Raw genomic sequence first — 11,103 nt, 5'->3', positions numbered from 1 at the left:
TAGGGGACACGGGTTCATGCCCTGGTCCGGGAAGATCCCACATGCCGCGGAGCGGCTGGGGCCGTGGGGTGGGGGTGGGGGGGGGCGGGGGGCGGCGCCGTTTGACCAATCGAAGCTCAACCGAAGAGCTAAATAATGTCTGACCCGAGCTCGAGGCGCAGGCTGGAGCCCTGGGTCCCCGTCGCCGCCGCGCCGGGGCGCACCCGCCCGCTCACCGTCCCGCGCACCCCGTCGCGCCGCGGGCTCCGGGGCGGGGCCGAGGAACCGGCCCGGCGCGCCCCCCACCTCCTCCTTGAGAAGCTTTGATGAGACGCTTGAACTGCAGCTGCCACCCGCTGCTGTGGGGCCGGCGGCGAGCGGCTCCGCGACGGGGACCGGGACTGGGCGCAGGGGCCAGGAGCGGGCCAACGATGTGACTCCGCCGCCGGGGACCCGTGAGCTTTGTGTGAACCCCGAGGTAGGCGAGCATCGGGCGTGGGTCTTGGCGCGGGAGTCGCCGGTCCTCCGGCGAAAGTTGGCTGGGGGCGAGGGGTCCTGAAGTTATGGGAAGAGGCCAGAACTCCTCCTTGCCTCCCTTGCACGAGTTCCGAGAAGGGGGGACTTTGAGTTGCTCCTTCGGAGCTTTCTCCTCCCGCCCCACGATCCAGAGGGGCAGCCAGGACCCCCAAGGGAGAGGGACGCCAGGAAGCCCCGAAGTGGGGGAGAGAAAGCCAAGAGGAGACGCAGAGCTGCGCGATGGGAGAAGACGGCGCCCCGGTGTCCCCCGAAACCCTTCCCCAGCAGAGGAGAGTCCGTGAGAGCGATTTAGGGCGCCAGCTGTCGGGGGCCCCGACTGAGGTGACGGGCTTGGGGCTGAGATGGGAATCTTTCCCATGGGTTGGGAGGTCCCCGCGCATATTTCGGGGGGCCCCTTGGTCCCTCAGCCCGCATCCCCGTCCGGGCCTCCAGCCGGGCTGCACACTGTCACCTGCTCCCCAAGAGTTGAGATCAAAGCGGACTGATCCAGGTCCAGTACCAGTTTATCTCGGGAAACTTGAGACACTGCTGCAGCTCGGACGTGAAAGGGGCTGCGGGACGCCGGGGCTAGTTGTGCCCACACCTCTCTCCATCCCGTGCCCCTCCCTTGAGGCACCTTCCAGGAAAGTAAAAAGTTTTGACTTTCGGGGGTTGGGTGGGATGTGTGTGTGTATTGGGGGGGGACAGGTTGTGACTCGTGTAGGTCTCTGGGGATGCAGAGCCGGGAAGAGGAAATGGGTGAGTGAGCCGTGCCTGGAAAGAAGTAGCTGAGGGTTGGAGGCTTTTTGCTCGACGGGCAGAGAAGGGGAATTGCAGACCGGTGGCACCCCTAGGAAAGAAAAGCCTTGGGGCTGCTGGGGTGAGCTAGAGTTACTGTTGGAGGATGCTGTGTTTGTGTGGAGCAGGGTGGAGGGACTCGGTTGGAGGGGCCCGAAGGAGGTGGGGGGTGGGGTGGGGAGAAAGGCGCTAGGGAAGGTAGAGGGTGCCCTCTGCCGGCCAAGCTGCCCCGAGCAGCTGCTGGGGGTGGGGAAGTGGTAAGAGACGGCTTTGCGGAATCCCTTCAGTAGCTGGTAGGAGGGACTTGTTGAATGACTCTTCTGACTCCCGACTCGGATGAATTTCGACTCGTTGCGCCTCTTTGGCTCCAATGCAAAAAGTTTTCCTTGAGCTGGGGGAGCTTTGACAGGCTACGGTTAGTGGTGTGTTAGGGATTCCTGGATCTCATTTTAGTGTCCTTCGGGGATCTTAACGCTTACTTCTCTACGTCAGCAGTAAACAGCGAACGTTTTCTGACAAGAATGCAGGAATGTTCTTGGCCAGAAGCAAAGAAAAGCATATTTCTGAGTGTTTATTAATTCTAGTACAGCTATCTTTTAAAGCAAAGCCATATGTAATTGGGAACGTTGATTTTTCACTGCATATAAGACTGCATATTGATTTTTAATAGGATATAATGTTATTAAATGAGACCTTCAAATTGGCTTGACTTTTGGGAAAATACCCCTTCTCCTCTAATTTTATCCCCCCCAAACCTATTTTTTATATGTTCGTTATAAAGTCAGAGGCTTAAAAGTATATTTGTATATACTGATATTTTTTGCATTTTAATTTATTGAGGTATAGTTACAGATTTAATTCATCTAAACATGGGACCCCTCGATGTTTACATTATTTTTTAGGTTGAAGGTTTCTGAGATTATGGCATGTAGCACTTCAGATTATTATTATTATAGGTAATAGATCACAAGGTTTTGCCCCTGGGAACCACACCCCTTTAAAACAGCCTCTAACTCCTGTTCCTTGATTTTGCAAATACCTTGCTTAAGATTCTTCTTTTGTAAGTTTACTGCTGGACTTGCAGCAGAGGTAAGAGAACGGAAAGAGACACTTGTTGAAATGTAACCATACCTTTACTGGAATTTAAAACACATTGGTTACCCTTACTGGAATTCCAGGGCCATAAAGTCGTTGTCTTTTTTTTTTCTTCCACTTTATTTTGCAAAATGTGATAAATGTTGGTAAATATAGACCGGTATTAAGTATTATGACAGGAGAGGCACTGTGTATGTAGAGCTATTTTAAGTCATTACAGAACGTTTTCTATTTATGAATGATATAAGCAGAAAGAAATGATTTCCAGATAAACAAGACTTACGCACATGTTTTGAAGCATTAGAACATTGCAGACACACTTAGACATCACTTTTTTTTTTAAGGAAAATAACAGAGTAATTTTTCACATACCTTTGGAGCCTTTCATTGCCTATTCAGAGCTGATTTAGTAACTGGAAATCTTGTTTATTTTAAGATGATATTTAAGGTCTTTTGAGATTTATAGCAGGTCAACATTTGAATAGCCAGAAAATAAAGCACTTTGGAACTCTGTTTTAGGATGTCTTTTCAATAAGTGTAACTTTTACTTGCAAACAGAAGGAACCAAGAAAGTGATCATTTGCCTCAAATTCAATGATCTCCTCGAATGATTCATTTATACTATGTGAGTTAATTGCCTGAATCTCAAAATGGCCACAGAGGGGTGGGAAGGTGCTGGAATATTGCTGGTTCATTTTGATTCACCAGGATAGAGGGAAGTCCTGTAAATAATGCAAATTTCTAAAATCCTGGCTCAAAGTCCTTGAGTTTCCTGTTTAACAGGGGCACCATTAGAATGTAAGTTATTCTCTTCTTCCTGGAATGGTTAAGAGTCCCAGCTTTTCAATAGTCAAAAGGCATATGATTGATAATCTCATTTCTTTGCAACATAAATAGCTCTGGTTTGTAACTTAAACACACACAGCAAGCTGCGCACACCCACCTGATAGTACAGCAAAGAGCTTGTTTATGTTTTTGTACATTTGTCTTCAGAATCTTCCGTAAGTATCCAACACCTCCGCCACCACCCAACTTGGGTCACACACATCCATCCACAGCCCCTACATGCAGGTAGTGAATTTGTGGAATGTAGCAGCCAGCAGCTTTGAGTCTCAACCATAGACTTAATCTTCTACTGAGCTTCAAGAATATTGAAGATGTACACAATGGAAAGGTCATATGCTAGTAGCTGATTAACATTTTAGGTTTTGGAGGTTAGTCCCAGAGTAGACAGAAGAACGATTTTAGACTGCTTGAATGAAAACAGCATGGAGAAGTATTGAATATACGAAAGCTCAACTCCGAATACCTTTTAAAATGAGAAGCGCTGCTATTTCAGATGTCCATAATACTGAATTTATTTTAATGGTTGAAACATAATTTTCAACTTTCATCTCCCTGTGAAGATTTGTTTGTGTGAGGGGGCTAGCCTAGCCTAGCCCAAAGCATGTGAATATATCCCTTCAATAGGGTAATTGCTAACTTGTCTCAACTTGTTGTCAAACAGTTGTTATGGAGCACTCAGTTTCCACTAATTGCAAAATTGCTGCTTAATTGAAGGACTCTCAACCATCTAGTGCAGGCTTTCAGCCACTGGCAGGCTCTGTAATCTCAAGCTGTGAATTGCATTTTAATAGAGGAAAGGAGGAGAGAATTCCGGGGAATTCTAGGTTTAAAACAGCTGGCTGTTGTTCAATGGAGGAAGAAGTCATTTGAACGTTAAGTTGCATTGTGATAAATTTTCTTTGTTAGGATGAATAACATGGCCAGATGGGCATTCAGAAAGTGAATGAGTGAACTTCTTGGTTACACTCTGCATCCATTTACTCTGTTTAGGATGGAGTAATGTCAGACAATAATTGATGTTGGCACATGAAATCCGTATGTCATTTGTATGTGGGGTTTAACCCTAGGAAACAGAGGAAGGCATTGGTATTTTTAAGCTTAGACAAGTGTCCTCAAAGTCTCCTTAAACTTCCACTTAAGGCATAGAATTACTTAATCCTAAATCATTTTATGCTTTAAATACATCTCTGACTTTCCAGAATACTTATACTAAAGTCTTAGAAAAGTCATGGACCCATTTATTAAATATATGGAATCATTATTGATGATAGACACGAAACAATGGAGCTCACTAATATATGGACTTTGGAAAACCTTTTTTGGGGTGAGGGAGTGGCAAATGGGCATGTTTTCTAAGTGAACTGTAAGAAAAACATGAATAAGAAGTATTTAAATGAAAGTACTCAAATTCAAGTACAAACTCTGGGACACTTATACTCTTGGTGAAACAAATCTGACCCAATAATACTGGATGCTAAGAAGTGACTCATTGCCTTGATATATCTCATCTGTACGTTGCCTAAAGTTTGAGCATGGTTCCATTAGATAAATTGGGGACTGGGTGTAGAACAGAAGAGTGACTGGGGGGAAGCAAAGTCAATTCACAAGCTTCAGTGACAGCCATAATAAAATAAAAGTTTATTTCCAAAGAGCCCAGAGAATAACGAATGTTATGCAGTTTTCCCCAGAGGTTCACTTGAAAGAACTTTTCATTGGTTGTCACGGTAGTAATGTCTTGATTTTGAAAGCTCACAGAACCTAGTAGCTCTTAAACGTGCTTTCATCTTGGTTCCTTTGGTCTGACTGAAGCTTTAAGATGACCCTCTGTGTTTTTGACATGCCCCTGCATTTTAAAGGGATGAGGCAGGCAAAGGAAGATTCTTTAAATCTAAGACAGCATAACTAGGAAATGTGTAAAATCATATGGTAGAAAAATCACTTAACTTCAAGTGGCTTATTAAAATCAAACTAGAAGGCAATCTTTCATTTAATTACAACTAGTATGTATAAAATTAAGATTCATGTGATGGAAATGGAAAGAAGATAAACGGACAGTTTCAAGGAATTTAAGCAACTTATCAAAAGTTGAAGTAATAGCGCCACCTAGAGAACAAAATCACCAGCTTTACCAGCCAAACAGCTCATTTGCCATATGAGCCATTTTCTAAGGCTACAGTTACTAGGATTGCCTTGCCACCCTATTCGGATTTGGTGAGTGTATGTGCGGGTGGGGGGGGGGCGGGCAGGAAGGGGATGGCTTAGGATGCACTTGGGATTGTAGATGAGATTTTAAAACAGGCAGATCCATACCCATACCTCAATACCTACACTAAGTCCCTTTAACATTTTAATATTAGCCAAATGTAGAATAACCTGCCGGGAATAAGGGCTGGCCTCCTTTTTAACATTTATTATTTTCAAGGATATATGCTGAAGCATTGAGTACAAAGGTTCTGATTTTATTTACTTGCTACAGGCAATTCATTGCCCTTTCTGAGATATAATAACCAAATAAATAGAGTAGAGAAACCTTAAGAATGTCTTTGATCTGTGATCTCATTTTAACTTTAATGATTTGAGAAGAATTAAGAGTAAAATAAAGGGTCATGTGTGTGGCAAGACTTTAAACACCAAAAAAGTAAGGGGCGGGGAAAGGACAAGGAGAAGGCAATTTTAAGAGTTGCCTCAACCTTAGAATAAATAAAGATGTACCTCTGAGCCAGCACCAAAACCGGTAATGGAGCCAGGAGCCAATAATTACAAATTAGCTTAAAATTCTTTGATGACAAAATCTGCATTTCATTCATTTTTGCATGCTTCCACAATAGTATCCAAAGTGATCCTGGTAGCAGAAGAGGCACTTAGGCAAATATTGTTGAATGAACAAATGGATTGACTAATAGTTGCCTCAGATTCTGACTAGCAATGTGGGCAATGAAGAAACTCTATAATTATAGAAAAATGTGTATTTGTTTTGCTGGCAGAGACGCAGAAATTGGAAGAAATAAATGTTATAATATATATTTTTTTCTAGTATGTATTATAACTGTCCTTTAGTTGGCTTAATTCTAAAACTTCTTATGTACAATTTGGCTCACTCGTAAAGTTGTCATGTTTGGAACATATGAAATGTTAAAGCTGATTTAGACAGCAACTATAAAGCTACTGGAGGGGGCTTCCTGGTGGCAACATATGAAATGTTAAAGCTGATTTAGACAGCAACTATAAAGCTACTGGAGGGGGCTTCCTTCCCTGGTGGCGCAGTGGTTGAGAGTCTGCCTGCCGATGCAGGGGACGCAGGTTCGTGCCCCGGTCCGGGAAGATCCCATATGCCACGGAGCGGCTGGGCCGGTGAGCCATGGCCGCTGAGCCTGCGCGTCCGGAGCCTGTGCTCCGCAACGGGAGAGGCCATAATAGTGAGAGGCCCGCGTACCGCAAAAAAAAAAAAAACTACTGGTGGATTTTCGTTTAAATGTTTTCAGTTTTGGGGTACTGGTGGACGATACCAGTCATTTTGCTTCAGGGAATGGAAAATGGTATATGTTAAGTTTGTTCCAATTTCTGGTAAGCAGTTAACCAAAGAAAGTCATTATATTGTCTGTGTCATGCATAGAAGCAATCAGGTGCAGAAAACTTTACTTTTCAGGAAAGAAATTACTAAAAAAAAAAAGCAATGTATCTATAGCTTATGCGTATATATAGAGAGATGGGGGTGCGGTGGGAGAGGGAGAGAGAGAGATAGAAGGAAACTCCATGAATAACATTTTTGCCACATGGGATTTAGTCTAATCGCTCTTGGTTTGCAGCTGTTACTATCAGCATTTGCTGCCTTTTCTGATACTTGCTTTCTGCTTTTGAAAGCGGAACCCGTGCTCAAATCGAAACAAGTTTTTCTATCTTTTCACATGTTCATCTGTTTCTTGAATCATGGGGAGTGTTTTTAAACACAGATAAATTTCTTTTACATCATGCAGAATCTGAAGGCCGAGAAATTTGCTTCATGCTGCGGGCAGAGATGCTTGGTGGAGTCCCAGGCCACATTCCTAGACCAGACTGGTGAAGGTGTTGTCTCTTACGCAACATGGGGAAAGCACATCCAGCATTCACACACTGGTTGATAATGTATCTGAAGTCACAGATGATGGGCTTATCATTCTGAAACATAAAGTCAGCAGACATTCTGTTGGATGATAGAACCTGGATCATTTACATTTACTTAAATGTAAAATACTGTGGTTAGGTTAAAAGTCAACCTTATAAATAGAGAGAATGTGGAGATGAGACAAGGTTTTGGGGGCTGACTTAGACTGTACAAAGGAAACGCAGATGTTTTTAAATAACTGCAGGTTCAGTGGGAGCCAGTGGTGTGTGTGTGTGTTGGTGTGCGGTGGGGGGCTTTGGACGAAGCTATTGCAGTTTTGGTCTGTACTGGTAGAAGCCTAACACGCAAATGGAGAAACTAATAATTTCCCCGCATTTCTAAAGTAGACTATGTATGGAATATATTCAGTTTAAGGAACTGAAATAGGTTGCTTTAGGTACAGCATTGACAAATTGGTGTATATTGAGATCATTGTGATCATGATGCTTAGGAAGTTGGAAACCATTGGCAAGTGAGGAATGGCTGAGGGAACTTGGAATGGGTGGCTTGGGGACAAGAAAACTTAGGCTGGAATGGTGAATGTATTCTTTCTCCCTTAGGTAGTCTAAATCACATGATGGTAGGTACCTGGAAGGCTGGGTTAAGAAGAATTCTGGAGCTGTCCAGGCTCAATGAGAAAGAATGTTCTGACTGTTTCTGCCCGCCACGGCTGGGGGATAGAGTGGCAGCATGTGTGACATGTTTTTGACGTTCTAATTTAGAGGACAGTCTTCACGAGTGTAAAGAACTGGCACATGGAGGAGGGAGAGGTTTTTTTTTTTTTATGTTGCCCCAGACAGCAGGTCTAGGACCAGTGATATAATTTAGGTACTGTACGTAGTATCTAGAAGAACTTTCAGTTCCATTTAATTAAGCAGTTTGCAGGCTCACTGCATACAAAGCACTGTGTTGAGGGAATTATGATCTAACAAAGAAAAAAAGAAGCTTCTTTGGAATATGATCAGTTTCCTGTTATGGATGTTTAAGCAGAGGCTGAAACCCATTCAGAAAGGACAGCTATTAACGTGGGAGGTCAGAGTTAGGTATATTCTGAAGTACCTTTGTACTCCTAAGTTTTTCAGATATATTGATCATATCATAAGTATGCTCCTTATTTTGAGTTCATATACAATCCTAATGACGATCATATATTTCTGTCTTTGGATCCTCTACCTGAGATAGGGGCTGTATCATGAATTGAGCATCAGAAATCCTTCCCATTTCTTTGCAAAGTGCTGGGCTTTTACTTTTTTCATGCTTACAAAAGTAATTATTTTTCCTTTGGAGCAGACAGAATGGAATGTTTAAAAAAAGAGTCCTGATCAGATTCAGATGTCCAAATTGCTTAAGAAATTAGCTTTTGACATTAGATTTTTTAGAGAGTTCAGCAACTGAACTGAAAAAAAACCATCAGCATTCACCTTCCCCTTCTGGGAACTGCAGAATCCTCAGCTTTCCAAAGAGTTTCTTTTTTTAAATGTAAACTGTCAAAGCAGTGGACCCCTCCCCCAACCCCTTCAGGCTTCAACGTGGATGGAGTTAACTTTCTTTTTTGTAACTTATTTTGCTCTTCTGTAGATCAGTTGGAGATTAACAAACATGGAGATGTCATTGAAATGCAAGTTTAGACCCTAGGTTGCATGGCTCACTCCTAGTACTCATGAATATTTATTCTTCATGGTCTCTAATACTGCTTTCAAATATTCATATTGTCAGTCATCAAAGCAAGCAGTTTACTGTTTACATCCTCCTTAGAGCATCGCATATTTTATATATAGTTCATGTTGCTACATGTATGTTTTCTCCTGTTTCAAAGCTTTTCTTTAAAAAAAGTAAAAGTATTACACGCAGGGAATGATTCTTTTATTTATTAATTCATCAAGTGTTAATTGAGTGCCCAGTGGGTGCCAGGCACTGGGCTAGATGGATCCATCCATCTTCAGGTGCCCCTTGATAAGGAACTCCATTGATTCTGCCAGGTAAGTCTTCCATTACCTCTTCATATACTCACTTCAAAAGAGTATTTTAAAAATCTATTGAACAAATTCTCTGAGTCATTTCAGAACTTCCTGCCCATTCTGTATTTTCAGTTATGGATTGTAATATTTTGGAAGAATTTATGTCACTTTTAAGAGATTAATCTTTTTTTATATATATAACAGTCGGGTATCATTTCATGTTCAAATTAAGGCAACAAAAATGCTTGTTAGTGTCTTAAACATTTTGCTATTATTTGAGGATATTTCAAGAGGAACTCTTTTATCTATTTATTTATTTATTTATTTTGGGGCTGTGTTGTGTCTTCGTTGCTGCACGTGGGCTTTCTCTAGTTGTGGCTAGTGGGGGCTACTCTTTGCTGCGGTGTGTGGGCTTCTCATTGCGGTGGCTTCTCTTGTTGCAGAGCATGGGCTCTAGGTGTGCGGGCTTCAGTAGTTGTGGCTTGCACGCTCTAGAGTGCAGGCTCAGTAGTTGTGGCGCACCGGCTTAGTTGCTCTGCGTCATGTGGGATCTTCCCGGACCAGGGCTTGAACCCATGTCCCCCGCATTGGCAGGTGGATTCTTAACCACTGCGCCACCAGGGAAGCCCTCAAGAGGAACTCTTGTAATGATGCTGGTAGAAGCCACAGTAGAAGGAGAACTTCTGGACTAAAGATGCTGTTCATTTCCACTGATGTTATGATGGATTTTTCCCGTACTTACAAGGACGTGTTTGGGCCTTTTAGTATTCAGGAATGTGTCTTTTATTTTGCAGTGTTTATAAACCCTGTGTGTTTCGTCCCTAAAGAAACTAAAAATGTGAAAATGCTTCCATTTACTAGAAGCTGGTTTCATGATTATGCTGAGTAAGAAAAAGAAGGAAAAATCAGTGTAGTAAATACTGTATTGCCTTTAAACGTTAGTCAATAACATGCTTAAATGGTAATTTTTTTAAGAGTTTCCTAAAACCACTTTTCAATCCATTGGGTTGGTCTCCTTTCACTGTGAAGTCAGGAGGTGTTTTTGCTCAAATACATGGAATAAATAAGAATACATATGTAGTGTTTGTGGATCATGTAAATATGTCAATGGAACTAGAGCACAGTTTGGTACCATCAACTCAGAAATGTTTAGCTTCTTGATATACTGAACAAGGAAGCAAATTTTCACATATTCTCTTGCGAATCTCAAAAAAAAAAAAAAAATCACAGGATCAGGAAGTGGTAATAGATCCCATTTTCCTTCTAATACCAAACCTATAGCCACGTTTCTAACCTTCTCCTTCACCCCTGAGCAGGGCAATCAGAATAAACCGTAAATCCATAAATAAAAAAAGAATAAGCCATAAATAAATAGTGCCAGGACTATTCCATTCATTCTTTGTTCTTTGAGACAAAATCAGAGGGTTAGACACAGGTCCTCTAACCTCCAAATTAGTGGTATAAATGTAAATAAGTACATTGTAGCACTTTTTTTTCCCCCCCGTAATACAGTCTTAACTTAAAATCCCAGTGTGTAAAACGAAAATAAGCAGGGCTGAGTTAGTTGAACTGCAGGTGGGAACATCAGTGTCCTGTCTCCTTGACCTCGATTTAGCCCCTTGCAAGAAGCCTCTCGACACTGTTGTCTGCAAAACCCAGTTGGAAAACTGTTGTTCTAGAGAAAAATCAATAAGTGGAAATCCCAGAGTCTTAAATCTTCCTTCCTTCTTCATGAAAATCACTGTCCCCCTGCCCATTCCTGTGGCCATT

At 42.5% G+C, this 11,103-nt stretch overlaps 1 protein-coding gene across 7 annotated transcripts in view; it reads left to right on the top strand.

Moving 5' to 3' along the window:
- Positions 1 to 11,103, top strand: part of BDNF (brain derived neurotrophic factor) — a 59,952-nt gene that overhangs the window by 22,871 nt on the left and 25,978 nt on the right. The window contains exon 1 of one of the 7 annotated variants that reach the window (XM_007461680.1): positions 189 to 457. The exons of the other annotated variants lie outside the window; for them this stretch is intronic. The gene's annotated coding sequence lies outside the window, so the exon portion shown is untranslated. Of the gene's footprint in view, positions 1 to 188; positions 458 to 11,103 lie in introns of those variants that run through there. 7 annotated transcript variants of the gene reach the window in all.

The sequence above is a fragment of the Lipotes vexillifer genome, unplaced genomic scaffold, assembly GCF_000442215.2.
Source record: "Lipotes vexillifer unplaced genomic scaffold, Lipotes_vexillifer_v1.1 scaffold5, whole genome shotgun sequence".
Classification (NCBI taxonomy): Eukaryota; Metazoa; Chordata; class Mammalia; order Artiodactyla; family Lipotidae; genus Lipotes; species Lipotes vexillifer.
Note: the sequence above shows the minus strand (reverse complement) of the source record. Positions and strands in the feature narration are given on the sequence as shown.